This window comes from Anser anser, assembly GCF_964211835.1.
Source record: "Anser anser genome assembly, chromosome: W".
Lineage (NCBI taxonomy): Eukaryota > Metazoa > Chordata > Aves > Anseriformes > Anatidae > Anser > Anser anser.
In genome coordinates this window covers 15,949,978-15,967,434 of record NC_139731.1, presented here as the reverse complement: position 1 = coordinate 15,967,434, position 17,457 = coordinate 15,949,978, and the positions used below count along the sequence as shown (strand labels likewise).

The 17,457-nt window shown below is 46.8% G+C and overlaps 1 protein-coding gene across 34 annotated transcripts in view; it reads left to right on the top strand.

Moving 5' to 3' along the window:
• The window catches only part of LOC310888599 (transcription factor 4), a 211,545-nt gene that overhangs the window by 67,311 nt on the left and 126,777 nt on the right, over window positions 1-17,457 (top strand). The window lies entirely within an intron of this gene.

Sequence of the window (17,457 nt, the reverse complement as noted above, 5' to 3'; positions counted from 1 at the left end):
GGAAAGGCTTTCTGAAAACTTTAGAAGTCTATGTTCACAGAAGGGAACAGATAGATAGCTGCTGAGGGACACTGAAGCCCTTGTTTGTTTTGGAGCGTGATGGGTCGCTGCCTGCTGGGACCTGTGAGCTGCAGGCTCCCGGGTTGCAGATGAAGGTGGCTGCAGCATGTTCAGCTCACAGCGGCGAGATCTGCCCAGGGCGTTTGGCAGAGACCCTCCTTCTGCCCCACACCCCATGATAGGAAGTTTTGACACCCCTGAATAACCGTTTAGCTTAGCAGCAAACACCACGGCAGTATGAAGCGAGGCTGTAATTATTTGTAAGTGAATGATAGCTACTTTCTTTAATTATGGTTGATAAATGAGTTTGGTTAAAGTAAATATATGATGTAAAAATATTAGTAATGTTTGTGCTTGGCCAAGATCACACCCTTCTTCTGCAGTTGTCAATGAACTAACCAAATGCTTTGCTTTAAAGGGTTGAATGTAAGCCAAAAAAAACGTGGAGCTGTAACTGTGATATATCATTCTTCAGCTCTAATATATGTCCCTAAAATATGCCTTGTCTTTTAATATTGGGAAATATTTGTGAGTTGTTTAACATATGGGACAATGTTGGAGCTTGTAGTCATTTGTATGTATTCACGTACAAAACATGGTTACAACAGTTTTAAAGGGTCTAATATAAGCCAAAAAAAGCATGGAAATTTCAACACTCCCTTCTTAACTCACGCCATGGGGCTTAGGTAGTGCACAGAGACACTTCACAAATAGCCACACACTTCTGTGAAACCCACTGGGCTGTGGGATGCTTTCAAGTTTAACCTTTAATTTGAATCTGAAGAACTTAAAAGTGTCTCTTGCTTCTGCCTGCCCTTAGGTTACAGAAAAATCTCATTCCTGTCTGATTGTTTTTGCCAATCTTAGTGAAAATACTGGTTTCGCTTGGTTTAAGACGTTTGTTTTCTAGAAACATGTTCAGAGGCACACAGTGAATTAAGCCATGTGGGACTCTTAGAAATTTTGGATCCCTCATTTCCGTGTTGTTCAAGTCCCAGTTGTCCCCAGCAGAGCGGTTTGCACAGCTGTGGGCTCTGTGCTCGAGATGTCTTCTCCTGCCCTTGGTATGAGCTAGGAGCATGGCAGAGTCCTACAATTTCATGTTCCTGAAGCACCCCGAAACTTTCGTCTGCTTATACAACTTGGAATTTTCAAGTTGTTACATGTGCAAGCCTGTGTTACCGTGTGTAAATGCATGTGTGCTGCTGGGGCCATCAGCTGCCTCCTGCAGCCCCAGTTCAACGTAACTGGTAATTGGGGTGGACTCTTCTTAATCTGTTCTCTTCAGGCAGAAGGGATAGCAGGGCCCATGCCCTTTTGTGCTGTGGTGTTGGTGCGTTCCTGGATGTGTGGGGCATTTATCTGGAGGAGGTGGGGTTGATGGGATGTGGACATTTCCCTCCAGTGGAAATGCTGCTGAGGCATCCTTGGCCAGGATCTTCATTTTGTGTGGTGTGGGACTGGAGATGGGGCTGTGAGTACCTCTGCTAGGATGGGTGACACTTGTGAAGTGCTGCCCTAATGAAGACATCTGTAAATCCATGCTGATCGCCTGCATCTGTGATTTGGGGAGCATTCTAAATATTGCTGTGATGAACAGCGCATGTTACTGCTTAACAGAGCTGTCCTGACCCCAGGTTTTTGAACCCCCTGAAGGAGAGGTCCCCATAACTGCTGGTATAGCATGGCCTGCACCTCCACGAGCAGGCAGTAACTTTCTTTTCATGCTCTTCTCTCTCTTGGCAGCTGATAGAGCCTGATTATCATCCATTTTGAACCGGTTTCATACTGGTGCATGCTCCTGACTTGAACGAAGCTGCTCCTAACTTGAGGGGTGTGGCAGCAGTGAGGCCTTCATGTCACCTCTGGTTTTATTGCTTTTAAATAGCATAATTGGTACATTGATTAAATGTGACTTACTTGTCTTTACGAGTAAGAAATTATTACTAATGCTTAAATCAGAAACAGGCTAGATAGCTATACGATTAATATCTGTTTTACAGAAAAGAACCACAAATGGCAATTTATTTGATTTCATGTGCTGCTGCTTCTGTTCACGTGCTGGTTTTAGAGCAGCTCTGTGCTGTTAACACCAACACCCCCTGAATCTTTGCATCTTTTCGTTTGCTGACCCCTGCTTGTGTCTCAGGCAGCGGTGGGGATGGGCCTGGTGCTGTCCTTACGCACGGCAAAAGGCCTCAAAAGCCCCGGGTGGGAACGGGATGGGGCTGCTGGTGGCCGGGCCCTGCTTTCCCTCAGAGCTGGGCCAGGTGAGCGCCTCCCTGTCACACTCACCGTGCTGGGATATTTATTGCTTAAAATCTGTGGACCACAAGCGTCTGCAGAGAGAGGTTGTGCTTAAATGAGGGCTCACGTTGTATTTTATTCTCCAGATGCCTATTTTTGACATACATTTTCCCGTGGCTGGCATCTAGCGGGGAGCCTGTGCCTCAGGCTTCAGGGCAGGCCCGGTGGTGAGGAGCAGGTGAAGTTGCAGAGCTCCTTGTGTTGCTCGCAGTTTCTCAAGCCCTTCCTCAAACTACTGCTTGTGTGTTTTCAAGCACAGCTTGTCTTGTGCATTTCTGAAGTCCAAGTGCTCTGTTGGGTATTTTGGTTTTGTTTTAAGAGTAACTGAAGAGTACCCACTTGGCCCAGAAACGAAACGCGCATGGGCTGATAGCTGCAGCAGGCATGGCGTTGGTTCTTGTTGCCTCTCCATTTCCAAGTGTGTCCTTGGTGAGCATTTCTATCCTGCTATTTGGATATTTTGCTAGTACATTATATCAATATCGTTTACCAATGTACAGTAACTTGTTTCTAACCCCCCTGTAGCTTAACGTAGCATCTCACTGCAAGGATTACGTTGAGGTTTTGGGCGCTGTCGAAGAAAGCTGCTGGCTTACGTGGTGACCTTTGAGTCTCATCCAGGCTAGTGGTTGATATTTTGATTTGGTTGCTGTGGTCCTGTTGTGACAGCTGCTGGGTCATTGTAATTCAGTTCCTCTCCTTGGTTTGCCTACCAGGAGTATTTAGGTTTGTGCCGCTTCGAGCTGCAGCAGCCCGGTGTGCTGGGACGTGGCGTGGATGTTCTCAGCCGCAGCGACTGAGGGCATGGGGAACACTCCAGGAGAGAACTGTCCCTGACTTAAGTGTTAAGTATAGTACTTATGAAAATAGATAATGGAAATAGAAAATATGGAAATAGAAAATAGACGTGAAAATAGAAAAGATGAAAAATATTTTGTGGAATGAACAGTTTGTGTGCTCTTCCCCTCCACCTGTAATATTTCTGGTGTTCAAAGCAGTGCATTTTATACCTTATTGAAAAAGGTCCTAGCCCACTCACTGACTGCAGTGTTAGAAGATGGGTATTTTACCTCTGATACTGTTTTGAGACTCAGAAGTCTTATAAGCTCATTGAATGTACCTCTCAATTTTTATAGGAGTTGGTCAGTGATGTGGTATGTGAAGACAAATCTCTATTGCTAAATGCAAAATGAAGAAGTTCAACTTTTTCCCCCTCCTCATTGTCTACTTCGAATTGATCCTGCACGGTGTAGGGTTGTGCTGTTACACAATCACTTGCCATGCTTTTTGGAGGGCTGGCACTTTCATTTTCCGGAGGCAGTTGTATCACAAAATACGTGTTTTCACCTATGGTTTCTCCCCTCCTTTGAAAAACCTGCAAGTCGAAATTTTCCTCTCTGCATTGTTATTTCTGAGAAGGTGGTGTTTTCTCGCGGTTAAGTGACCGAGCCCTGACCATGCCAGGAGGTGCAGCTGGGGTGGTTGGTGCTGGGAGTGGTGCTTGCTCCCAGCTGGTGTTCCCAGCAGCTTGGCTCCACTGCCCGGCTGCTGCGTAGCAAGTTGCTGAATGTCTTTGTACTCGGAGGAGCCTTCCTATTTATCTGTCTGAAGAATGTGCAGTGTATATTTTGCAGGGATATTGTGAGATTTGATAAATTACTGTCTGGAAAACATCCTGAGTTCATTGGATACTCTGTGTATATGCCAAATTTTAATATTATTTTTAATGCTATGATAGCACTTGTCTCCGTATGAATATTGCTGTGGTATTTGCTTTTAATCCGTACAGCTTTGATTCTGTTACTGTTATTATAAGTAGAACTGGAATTTTTGCAGATTAGTTAAGTTTACCCAACACAGCATTATAAGGCCTTGCTTTCAATTGCTAAACTATAAACATTTGGGATGAAATTTTCCATGCTGTGTATCTGACTCAGCCTGATTATTATTTTTTTAACCTTCTGCAGAAATGATTTCAACATTTCCTAAAATGAGATTACATTTCATCCTGGCAGATTTTTGATTTTCTCAGTTAGTGCCTGGCATGTCATGAACATTAATTCTTTTTCACACCACCTCTGTTATGTCAGGTGGCTTTGGGTCCCCCTTTGCAGCTGGAGAACTTAAGGTACGTGAAGAACCACGAGGGAAACGTCAAAAACTGTCTAGTAATAATTCAGAAATGCAGAAGGTTTTGATTCTCGTGGTTGTGCTGCTTCATACTGGTCATCTGTATGATGAGAACACGCATTCAGCAGCCACTTATTTACCATAGTGTTGTCTGCTTTTTTTCTTATTGTATTTTTTGTATTGTTTAAAACTTTTTCAGTGCAGCGCAATTTATTATTATTACTAAGAGGGCCTTTGTTAAAGGCGTCAGACAACTTACAGTGGATAGAAATTAAGAGACAACTATGATATTTGCAAAAAATAAATTCCATGTGAGGGACAGAAAGAAACACATGACATTGCTTTTTGGATAGCAGTTAAAGGTGAATTTTCAGGAAACACAAGCAGCATCTTTTCCAGAAACATCTGTGACTGTCTGGCTAGCTTTACCATCAAGTAAGATGTTTTTTCAACAACAGAAAAACTTAATCTAACAACTTAAAAGGCCAAGAAAGGCCTGAGCACCGCACCGGCAGGTTTAGGAGGAATTGCACACGGGGTGAGCGCTCCCAAGGCTGGCCGTGCTGGCTCCTCGAGGGCTCTCCCCGTGATGGAGCAGGCAGGCCTTCCCCTTCCGCGTGGGAGCTGTGGGGAGTGGTGTGAGCCCACTCGTGTCCAGCTGGGGAAGGCTTCACCAGGTGGGTGCACTGGAGCCTAGCCCCAGTCCGCTGGGGAGGGCATAGGCTTAAGTGTGACGAGTGTCAAATCCCCCAAGGAAGCTGAAGTGTGGTGTGGCTGGGCTGCAAGGAGACCTTTGACGTGGTCCGGTGTTTGTGGATGGAAAACATGCCGGGAATGCGAGCAGCACTGCTATATTTATCCATAGCAGCTATGACCTGGAGAAGACCGGTCCCACCGTCTAGGACTGCGGTGTCCTTGCTTGTGCTTGCAAGAGAGGTGGGAGAAAGGTCTGAAACCCTGGGTTCAGCCGCCACCTTTGAACCGTTGGGCTGATTTGTCATGTGCTTCCAAATCTGCCTCTGGCATCTCATTTTTTGGCAGTTTTATTCACCTTTAGACCCACTTAACTCTCCTTCAACCACCCCTTTGAATGTCGCATGGCTATACATGCTCACCAACCTAACTTCTGCCGCTTGTGAGTACCGAAGGCTGTCCAGCTGAGGCATCTGGAAGGTCTGAGTTAGCTTTCAAATAGCACCCAAAATCAGAAAGAGCTGTGTTGAATTGTTTTTGGCCGAATCTACGGTTACTTCACCAATCAATGTTTCTCAACGTCTCCGAAATTCAGAAACAAAGCTAATCTGAGAAATAATTGCACCCCCTTGAGCACTTTTCAAGTGTGGGGCACTGTAAATGCATCTCTCAGGACCAAATTACAACACGGTAACGAATTTCAGGCACAGTCTGTTCTGTTCTTCAGTGGACATGTCTAAATTTACACGTAAGCTACAGCTCCCAGTTCCTTCTCCCTGTTACGTGGGAGCAGCTGTATGGGATTTCTCCCAGCCTTTTCTTCTGGAGTAGTTTTAGTGGTTTCAGCACAACAAAGCAGAAGTGCTTCTGGATAGCCCTGAGGAGCAGCAGCCAGAGTTTTAGCTATGCGGGGCGTCAAGGCTGAGACCTGAGGAGCTTGGATGTCGCATTTTGGCTTTCAAAGATAACCACAATGGAAATCACACAATTTATTGTCCACAGGGACCTTGAAAGAGGCCTTAAAAATGCTTGGTGGAAGGCAGGGGCTCACGTACCTCTTGTCATGCAGTATATCTGCTGCTCCTCCCATGTTTCACTTGTGTACGAGCAAAATTAACAGCAAAGATCTGTCTGAAAAGCTTTTTGTAGATGAAGATGGAAATACATCGCAGTTCCTAAGCACAAGGTAATGCATTTTGTCTGCAAAGTGACTTGCTACGCTGCCAGTCAGGGTTCTCAGCTCCAGCATCCAGCCCAAGCCTCTCGTACAGTCCCGAAGAAAAGAAACTGCAAGGACATTTCCATTTATTTGGGGAACGAGCAGCAGATGTATAAATAGAAACCGTAGACTGTGGCAATTAATGTCTGCATACTGAGCAAAGAATTGAAATATTATTTTGTACTACATAGTTTCAGTGAAGTTTACATTCCGTTGTATTTTGTTCTTAAACAAGCCCAAGCATTTTTAATAAGTTATTTTGCGCGACAGTTGTGTTCTGCATAGCGTGGCACAGACTAGAGCTGTGTGAAAATTCTGCGTTGAGCTGCAAACGTGTTTGATGGGGCTTTGGGGTACAAATTACAGCGGGTTGGAAGTCTGCAAAACGCTGGCTGAAGTTATCCTCCCTGTAAACGGCGAGGAGAGTCCCCGTGCTGGCAGCCTGGTCCTGTCTTGGGAACGGAACTAGATTTTAAGGGAACATCTGTAAGGCCCCCTAAATGGTTAATGAGCTTCTGCCCTTTTTATAGATGAACTTAGTTTGGCTTTCAAATCAGCCTTTGCTGCTCTTCTCCAGCTGAGCTGATATTAGTGGCAGAGGGAATTTGAGCTCACACCTGTTTGAGCATTAAAAGAAACCTATAAGTGGCTTCCTTAAAATATTCATGGAGAGGGAAAAATTCAATTTCTAGAAGGTCCTACCCCACCAGGAAATACATCGATAGGCACATTGAAAGAGGGAGGGGGATCAGCAACAACAAAAAGCTGGCTTTGGTTTGTGAATTACTTGAAATCTTTATATTTTCCAGGGTGTTTGGTAGTCACGTAGTCGGTGAGCACACACTTAAAGGTAGAGGCGTGCTTCTGGAGGACGCGGCTGGCCTGGATGTGGAAGAGATTTGCATTACAGCTGGAAAGCATACATGTGGGAAAATCTGTGAAACAAAACAAATTTGTTGAATTACTAGGTCATTTACATAGCTGCTCCAGTCATGGTCCGTTAAACAGGCAAAAACAATGGTTTTGTTCTGCTCTCTAGTTAAGGCACAGAATGTGTAAAACAATGCGGAGTTAGCTGGATAATTAATGACGATTCTGAGCCTGCTCTTACCTTAAGTCTGAGCTTCGCAGCGTATAGAGATGTTGAATCGAATAACGCATCAGCTAAATAAGGTCGACTTCTTTTGTTAGGGCCTGGCGTGTTCTCCTCCGAAAAACAGATAAAGCTGCAACTGCCGGGGCTCAAGGGTGGCTGAACCTTTATGTTAGACACCACTCGAGCCGATTTGAAGGCAGAGCTTTGGCAACACGTTGCCGGTCAGAGCTAACTGCCGTGTGTATTTCTGGAGCAGATTTCTTCCAAGCTTTTTGTCTGTAAGCTAGGGCATGTCCGGGAGAGAAACGTATCTCGTTGGCTTCTGCAGGAAGACAGGATTGTCTTGTAACAAAGTCATTTTTACTTTCATAGCTGCATTTTTAATTCTCTCTCAAGGCTACTTCTGACAGCTCGTGTAATGGCGTCTCTATTCCTGTCCCCGGTCTCCGGGACTGCTCTGGGTTGTGCGCATTTGGTCAGATGCACAGAATATATAAAATCAAATATAAAAGAGCTCCGATGAAAATGATAAAAAGGGTATGACAGGAGGGTACAGTAATTCTCTGCAGCATCATGCCAATAGATACATCTTGCCATATGGTCTGAATTAAGGACAGCACCAGTTCTCACACTATACGAGGCTGATGGTATACTAGGTCCGTGCTTTGATCCTTGTACCATGTGAAATAAAAAGATACGGAGCATGCATTTAACAGGAACCATCAGTACTTTAATTAGATTATATTTCTTTTTAACTAAAATCAGAGTACTCCAATCCGTTTCTTTACTTTGCAGACTTTTACTATGTGATTGTGGTCTTAAGCACATTCAATAGTTCTAAAAAGAGTGCGGAATGAAAAGCGATAAAGGAGGGTATTCTGGGGAGACATGCTGACTAGATGTGCTAAGGCAGAAATTAGGCTAACTATCAAATATTGCAAGTGAATTATTTGGAAAAAGTCATCCTAATTCTTAGATGAGGAAGCTGTGTAGTTAGATCAGCAAGAATTTAGTTACAAGCATTTTAAATTGTTGTTTAAATACATTTTAATTATGGTATCTAGATCAAACATATCCATACCTTTCCTACTCTCTGTATTTACATTTGCTATATATCACTAGAATTGAAAATGCCAGCTTCTGGTTCTCACAGACAGCAAATTTTGTTTTTCCAAATACTTCCAGGACTAAATTTTTCCTTCCCTAAATGTTACCATTCACATAAATCTCATAGGGAATTATTCCAAGGCCGGTTTAGACCTGGATTTGCAATTGGCTGAGATTACAAATCCCCCGTGGCATGGGAAGCGGCACCTGGAAGATAACTGAAATTCTGATGAGATAAGAGCTTATTTTAGGAACTACTACATGAAGGAGTTTGCAAGTGTCCACAAAATTTGGCCCAATCTACTTAATCGGTCTTCATTTCAAGAAACAAAGACGATGCCATGTAAATACACACCATCAAGGGGAATCGGTACCTGCTGAAAAAAATAAGTGTGGCAAGCATATATTAGTAGCCTAATATAGACGAACAAGTGTGGCAAAAAGTAATCATCAGAAAGGAAGGCAAGAATATAAGATGGGAAACATCAAGTACTGTTCAGAGAATGTGTGGAATGGGGTTGACTGTTAAAAAATAATGATATGAAAGCAAAGATAAAGAAAGGAGAGACTGTAGGTGAGGTTAGGATAAATAATCATGAAAGATTATTGCAATGCATAAAGAAGGAAGAGGTCAGTAAAGTAGATTTTAGGACCTCTTAGAGATGGAAAGGGTAATTTATTGACAGATGATGTAGACACTGCTGAAAAATAAATGGATTTTTCGCCTCAGTGTTCACAAAAGAGGATGGGGAACAGATGCCAGAATCAGATATAAATTTCCCAGGAGAGAGTCGAGAAATATTGAAGGAAATAGGGATTATTCCAGAATGGGTGATCACACGGTGGGTGAGAACATCAGTAGATGGATTAAACCCTGTAGAGGAGCCATCACAGAATTCTTAAACGAGAAAAGAGAAAGGGATGTTTAATGTTGGGGGGCAGGGGGAAGGAGGGATGAACAAAACCAACAAACCCTCTCTTTTGTTCCATGGTGTCCTTAGTTGTCCCCATTGGTAACCATCGAGGAGCTCTGTTTCTCCGTAGGGGCACAATGTTTTTGTCCCGTAAGGACTTTATCGACGAGTTTTGTGCATGACTGTTTCAGTTATTTTAAAGTAGTTTTAAATACTTGAAATATTTTTTGGAACAAAGAGTCCGGTCTCCACGAAATGTGTAGTCCTGTTTGGAAAGGGCGCCCCTGAACCTGTGGCCACCTGAAAGGAGTAGCTCAGTCGGGTCAGGAGCAGATTTGCTCTATAGGAACCATTGCAGGTCTTCAAAGGTGAGCTGAACCTAGGGGCTTCTGCCATCTGGAGGCCTCTGCCTCCTCCAAGGAAATCACTGGTACCTTCTAGTTCTGCCAGAAGAAACACTACCCTTGATCTGACTGGTGGCGTGTTTATCCCGACATTCAGAGTTGACGCTCAGCCAGACGGAACCTGGGTCTACAAAATACTGATTTTTTGATGCTCTTCTTCATGATCCTCCTGATGATCTAGAAGAACCATATTGAGAACAACCATATTCTTGTGGCACAGTCTTCGCTGTACAAGCTTCTCGCATTTATGAATGACTGAACCGAAATGTTCCCTGTTGTGATGAGCCATCTCGCCAGCCTTGCTCCTGAGTCTCGTGTTTCTTCAGAGGCATTTTTGCTGTCAGAGGTTCTCATGCCTCTTCCTGGTCCAGATTCATTGGTTTATTTTATTCATTAGGTTTAGTTGTATCCTCAGGAATGAAGTCTAAATGGCCAGCAGTAGCTTTTACTGAAGCTGGAGGCAAAATAAGATGTTTAATTTCCATTCAACAGGCAAACGTGCAAGCGCAGTTGGAGGTAACGGGTAGAATATTTAACACAGAGCTAAACTGTTGCAAGGTTGTACGCTTGTGGTCTTCTTCAGCGTGAGTGTTAGAAGAACGGCAATTAAAACGCACCCATATTTGGATCGAGGGGAGAAAAACAATGCAGGCTGAAACTGAACTTAGGTTGTCCATCTGGCAGAGGAGATCCTTAACATTTGGATACCAAGCTGATTCAGCAAAACACTTATTTTTAAAACCTTGCAATGCTTTAGAAATAGAATCCAGATCAAACAAGATTCCACATATCCCCCCCACGCCCTCCCCCCAAGCAGAAGTTGCTCTCCAGTCCTTTGGAAAGCTTTTGCAGAAGACCAAACCCTTTCTTCTGTCCCCCGAGTGGAGTCTTACCCTCTTTCCGAAGGCAGCTGCCGGCAGATTTCCTCTGCTGGTTTCTCGTCCCTGCAGCTGCAGGGCAAAGGTTGCAGCGGAGATCCCCTTCTGCCTTCGTCTCATCTTCCCCCCGCGACCTACAGACTGCCAGTTTGCTTTGTGTTGGTCATCCCGAGGAGACGCCTTCTACCTCCACCCATCCTCTTTGGTGGCATGTGAGGTGGTTAGCTGAAGGCTGTGGTTGGTAGGTTTCCTAAGGGTCGGCAGCCTCTGAGTGAGTTTAACTAGGCTCCCCTTTTAGGGATCATCTCCCGGCTTCTGCTGAAACAGTAAAACCATCTCCTAGGTGCGCTGTAGCCTGGATGTTGCTTTGCGTGCATGTTTGCCATGACGGGCTTGTGCTTTGGCTTCAGCCTTCGGTTATCCCACCAGCTGCTGAAATGGCATCTCTTGGGATGCAAGGGATTGCAGGGGAATCTTTGAATAGATGATAAATTGTCTCTAAGCCCTGCTTTGTGGATGGAAAAATCTCAAATGCTTCCAGAGACTGAGCCTCTTGCCTGCAGCCGTCCACCCATCTGCATTTTAATTCCTGGAGCTCCCTGCCACCCTCCTGGCCGTGACCAAATAGCGTCCCTACTACTCGGTGGCCTAAATCCACTCGTTATTGTCTTAGTTCAGAGTTGACGGAGATTGCAGAAAGCCACAACCTGTCAAAGCACGAGTGGCTACAGCAACGACTTCTGCTTTTTTCTACGGAGAGACCACGGTCAGGTTATGCTGCTGTGACATATTTGGGCGTGTTTGCCTCAGGGTGATTTTTATAGAGACACTTTGACCTTCTCCAGTAAATACAATATTTGGCTTTCCATGCCCCTAAACAACATTTTTCATGTGTGTAACACACCCAACATTCCTGCCATCGTTAAGCGTATTTTGTGCCATTTTGTCGCTGTTGGATTCAGGGCAACGCCGTTTTAGCCTTTGCATCTTTGAGCTTCTCTCCTCCTGTAGTTGGAAAAATTACCAGAAACTCACTATTGAAACGTTTCTGCTTTTCTGGGGAATAAAAGCCTTTTATCACCTCCCAGAACCCTTGGTTTACGCTCAGAATATTCTTATTTGGGGTCAGAATATGCTTGAAGTGGGGAGGACCCAGCTGAGCCTTGCTCCTTGAAATGGCCAGTCCTTTGCAGCGTGTTTTGGTCGCCTGGATTTTACCTCTCTGTACGGCAGAACCATTCTTTGTCTAACTTTGATATTTTTTTTAACATGCGAAATGGTTTTGATCACGTTATATGGAGCTGTCATCACGCCCCGACCGGTTGCAATCCCCGTGCCCGCTCATGTGGCGCACACCTGTAACATGTTGGGAACGGACCGGGCTTTGAAGCTCGACTTGTTCTCTCATAAGAGTCCACATATTTCTTCCATCATGTAATGAGATTTGCTGATGATACAAAACGGAGGGGAGCAAGCTGCACTTAAAAGAAAGGCAATATAAAATACGGCTTTGGCCGCGGTCCTGCGCTTGGACCCGTGCAGGAGGAGCCTTGCCCCGGCGCAGAGCCCTGGTGGCTCGCACACGGCTCTGCGAAGCAATAAAAACCCCCTCGCCGGTTTCTCCCGCTGTAGTTTGTTTTTAACGCTTTAAAACAGGGAGTGAAATAATTACTAAAATGCGGAGGGAGAGTGGGAGGGGAGGAAAGGAAAGGAGAGATGTGCTGTGTTTGAAAAAAGCTGGCGGTTCGGGGAGAGACTGTAAGATTTTTCCAGCTGTCGAGGAGGGGCGAGGGGATGTCCCTCTTCTCCCAACCAGAGATGGAGAGCAGCCAGCACCGGGCCCAGGATAGGAACGAGGCTGATAGGGGACCCGGAGGAGGTTTGAAAACATAGAAAAGTCTTTTTTCATTCAGCTGCTGGTGTGGAAGGGAAAGAGGGGGTGACGCGAACCTGCTTTTCCTCTGATCCGTTAGAAGAGAGGCGATGCCAACACCGAAGTGAAAGGGAAGCCAGATCCAGCTCTCAGGGCTGTCGCGTGGACTTGTTCTTGAAATGCATCGCTGCAGGTAGGAAGGAGCAGGCTCTGCGCCCCGTGTCCTGTCCGAGCTGTGAGGGGCCGCAAGGTGAGGCGGCTCCGTGTTCTGCATAGGCTCGTGGTGGTGGTTAATGGAGAGAGACAGGTCCGAGGGTTGATGGAAAACAGCCCATTGAAACCTTCACCCACATACAAAACAGGGTTTTTTTTTTTTCCTTTTTTTTTTTTTTTTGAGCTAATAGGCTGAGATTCGTGAGCAAAGGTTGAATAAAAGTCAAAGGAAACTATTTTGGCACTTTATAAGGGACGAGTGAGGCCACATCCGTAATCCTGTGCACGGTTCTTGTCACCTTATTATTAGAGCTGTGTAAATCTGGCAAGGATTTGTATTTGCCAAATATACCTCTGGCCTAGATTTGGGCTTATATTTGGAATTCAGGCCAGTTTTAACGCCTATGCAGTTTGTAATTTTTGCCAGTTTTAAGCAAAATAACAGGAAAGAGGATAATGAAGGACAGAGGAGTCAGGAAAGCGGAAAACTAAGAAAGGAAGGAACTAGAAAAAGAGGAGAGAGACAAAGGAATATGGAGCCCATTCCTTCTCTTCTACCTTCATTACACCCCTTCCTTAACATAGCTTTTCTTTTCCGTTCATGCTTCGGTCTTGCTCTCTTTGAATTTAGAAGAATTAACTAAAGCCAGCCCCTCTCTTCTGCTCTGCTCGCGCTCTCGCATTCTTTCCTTAATTTGCAGACTTCTCCCTAGCCTCCCTCTCATCAGTTTTTATTCCCCCACCTTCAGTTCTTTTCCTGTGCCCCGGCATCCCTCAGAGCATGTGCTCGCCGTGAACGTTTGTCTGCTCGGCACACCCCGTCCTGGTGCGCGGACGCTTTGATGTACTCGCATACCAGCAAGATTGAAATTCGAAGGCTCGAGAAGTATTGCGCTCCCGTCCCCGAGCTGAGCCTCACAGCCGTGCCGGTGGGAGGGGTGATTTGCTCGTGTCACCTCATCCCACACCTCGGCCAGGCGGAACAGGCAGAGGTATGCTCCTTGGGAATCCCCACAGGGATTTTGGAAGGGCTCCTCTCCGCGTTGCTGGGGTTAGGTTGTAGGATCTGCTTTCCCCGAGGGCAGTGAATTGGATCCGAGTGGTCCGAGCAGCCCCTGTGAAAGCAGACCCCGGAGCAGCCAAGCATCCTCTGCTCTCGGGGCACTCAAGAGCAGCCCAGGGTTGCTTTCTCTGGGAACGTAATGCCTGGGCGAGGTCTAGATTTGCCACCTTCTCGCCTTTGGCGTCTTTCTCTTGGGGAGACGGACGAGGGGATGGGGAAGAGAACAGGAGCGTGAGCAGGGGACGGACAAACCTCTCCACCCGGTGGGCAGGGCTGGTGGCTGGTGACGTCTCTAAACGGTGGACAGAGGAGCTGCAAATTCCTCAAGGTCACCCAGGAAATCGGAGGGAAAGCTGGAACAAACCCCGGGAGCAATCAGCAAGAAGCGCTGATTCTGCTTGTAGGCAGCACCGGTCTTCAGTGCACACCTGCGGTCGTACTGTGCTGGGAGGCCAGGGTTTCGACCGAGACCACCGAAATCTTAGCTTTTAAGCACAAGATACGTCTGCTGCTCCTCCTCTCTCCTGCAGGTGTGGGAGCGCGGGGAGGCTGGGGCCCTGTGGGGTTTTGTTAGAGATCCTTATCTGTCTCGTAGGGTTGCGTGTGATGGGTGGATCCAGTTTGCTGAATTGTTTGGTTGCCGACTTCAGCGATGATTCATTGATCAACGCGCACAGATTTATCAGGACAAAAACAAAGCAGGTATATAGAAGGTATCGGTGGGGTGAGATAAAATGAACTTTGGGAATTCCCCCATTTCACAAGGTGAAGGGGCTGCCTTTGCTGCTTTGGGGCAGACGGGGTTGCGGAGGATCCCTTCTGAAAGGGATCTGCGAGGCTATTTGAGCTGGTGACAAATGTGAAATCGGTCACGAGCCTTGAGCTGAGCAGAGGCCAGATGTGGCAGGAATTGCACGCAGAAGTTCTCGGCCAGAGAAAATAATATAGGGACACGGGAAAGGCCAGCACTAGGACCAGATCCCAGTTGAAAATGGGCGCGTTTTGGTACTTGCAATAAACCAGTCAGTGGGTCGGTCAGAACCACCGGGGCCCTGAAATTTCTTCTCTTTGCGCACTTTTGGCTCCCCGTGTTCTCCGTGCCGGTGCTGCATACAACACCTCAGAGGGGTGACGTGCCTTTCTTTTAAAATATCATTTTGGGATCTGCTTTGCGTGCTTTTGTGACTGCTCACTTCTTCCTTCGGAGGCACGTGGGAAGCTGCTACGTTTTCATAACTTTCTGACAACGTCTGAACTCGCAAGACTCCCGTGCCCTCCCTCGCCGCCTTTCGTTTTAGCGGCGCTAAAAGCTTTGCTTCTCCCCTGCCCCAGCCTCCTGCCAGAATGCGGCGCGTAACCTCGTGTGCTCCTCTCGGCAGCTTTGGCACGAGGCTCGGACGGAGCAGAAACCTCCAGGAGCAGAGCGCAGATCCCCGGTGGATACCTCCCAGCCCCTGCGGCGCGCCGCTTGGAGCCGCGGGGTGCGGAGCCGCGCAGCGGCAAGCGATCATTATTTCTCCGGTTTTAAGATTTACCTGTTGTGCTCAGCGCAACAAAAGGAACGAAATCTCTGTAATTATCCTGGAAGGGGGAGGAGATCGCGTTTTAGCGCCTTTGATCTCGAGCCGGAATAAGCTCGGCTTTTGGAAATTCAATTTGAAAGATTCCGCCGTACGCATCTGCTTTTTGTACCGCAATTTCTTTTGAGCCAGAAAATAGAAATTTATTAATGCAAATGCGCAGGTTCTGTTTGTCGGAAGAGAAGGAAGCCCGTTCAAAACACGAGGTGACTCTTTCTAGCACTAGGAAATCTTAATGGGTGTGATGGGTGTTAGCGTTCTGGAGTTGACAGTAAAGTTTTGGGGGAGCGAGCAGACAGCAGAAAATGGCAGGACGCTTCTGGGAGATATGATATGTGAGTAGTTGCAAGGTGCTAAGGAAAAGAATTGGGGAAAAATTGAAGAAAAATATTAAGAAAAAAGAACTGGGGAGCGGGGCTTGCGCTCGGTTGCTCTGCTGATGCCCAACGTGCTGGAAAATGAGTCGCGCCTTGCAAATTGAATGGGATCCAACATTCAAGGTAGATAGTTTCAAAACATTACTTAAGAGATGCGACTTGTGTTTCTCAAGGCTTTGCATACAAACCCAGAAGAGACGGGTTGGACAGCACAGCGGGTAGGAGATATACCTTGGCTCTAGTAGATGTTCCATCAGAATTTCCCCTCTGAACCTTTTTTTCCTACTCCCTGTCAAAACCTGCCAAACGGGAGCTTGGTCAGTCTGAAAGAATACCGTATAAATGAGAATGTATATCTTGAAGCATATGTAAAGAAACCCTGATCAGTCTGTGTGACAGCAGAGAGCTAAAATAAACCCCAAAGGTTTTGTTTGTTTATTTTGAAATTAGCCCCTTTTCGTGCTTTGCGACCGAAGAGTATTTTCAGGTTTTAAATGCGATTCATTAGGTGTTTGCCTGGGCAAGACCTTGCGTCAGGTGAGCGTCTCTGGACCAAGAGCACCTCTCAGATCTGTGCAGTCAGATAGGCCGACTGCCTTGAGCTTGCTTTCAAGAATTGGACGTTTTTATTCCTTTATTCCTTCCTCGTGTCCTTCCAGAAATTGCACTTTCCTTTATATTAGTACCGCAGCACAGCCCTGTACTGCGGTTCAGCCTCGTTACAAAGGCAAAATCTGGCCGACGATGGAAAAATGAGGGTTTGGTTTCAAGTGCTGGAGCTTTAGGTTTGCTCTCGAAGTACCTGGGTGGGGTGGTGGCTGTGGACGGGGGCGCAGCTGGCCCAGCGCAGGCCTGGTGTTGGGCTCGGGGTGCACTCGATGCCGTGGGAAGCGGAGACGTGGGCAAGTACCCGAGGCGTTGGCTGGCACAAGGGTTTTGAGGCTGCTTTTTTGTTTTTTTTTCCCCGTGTTTAGGAATAGGATTCTCCCCGTTGAGTTTACCAGCACAAGCCATCTTCCCTTCCCTCTCCGGTAGCCCGTACGACTTGGCCAAGGTTGGCTAGGATTCCTGTTGCTCTTCTTGGGTTTCGTTGGTAGATGGGAAGCAATTTGTGCTAGCACGAGGCACGAGCCCGCGGAGGTGGCTTTGCTGCGCAATGGCAGACGATGCTGGAGCTGAGCTTTCTATCGGGGGTGATTCCTTGAATTCCTTCTCTGTCCTTCTAGTTGGAAGAGTACGAGGCAGCGTTCGGTGAGCGGCGCTCCCCGGGTGGATAGGTGGAAGCTCTCCTTTTATTGCCTGCATCCCGCAGCGGTGCCCCGGGCATCCTGGGGCCACAGCGTGGCACGGGGACACCCGGCGTGGCACGGGGACCCGGGCACCCCTTGATGTCCGTGCGCTCCTCCAGGCATCTCTGGAGCCCCTCCGGGAGCATCGCGGCTCCTGGTCCCCACGTATGCCGTGGGCACTGGGCACCAGCCTCGATGTCCAGCAGCGTTGCCATGCTTCTCTCTGGCCGCTGCCATGCTCACCACCGGTTCTG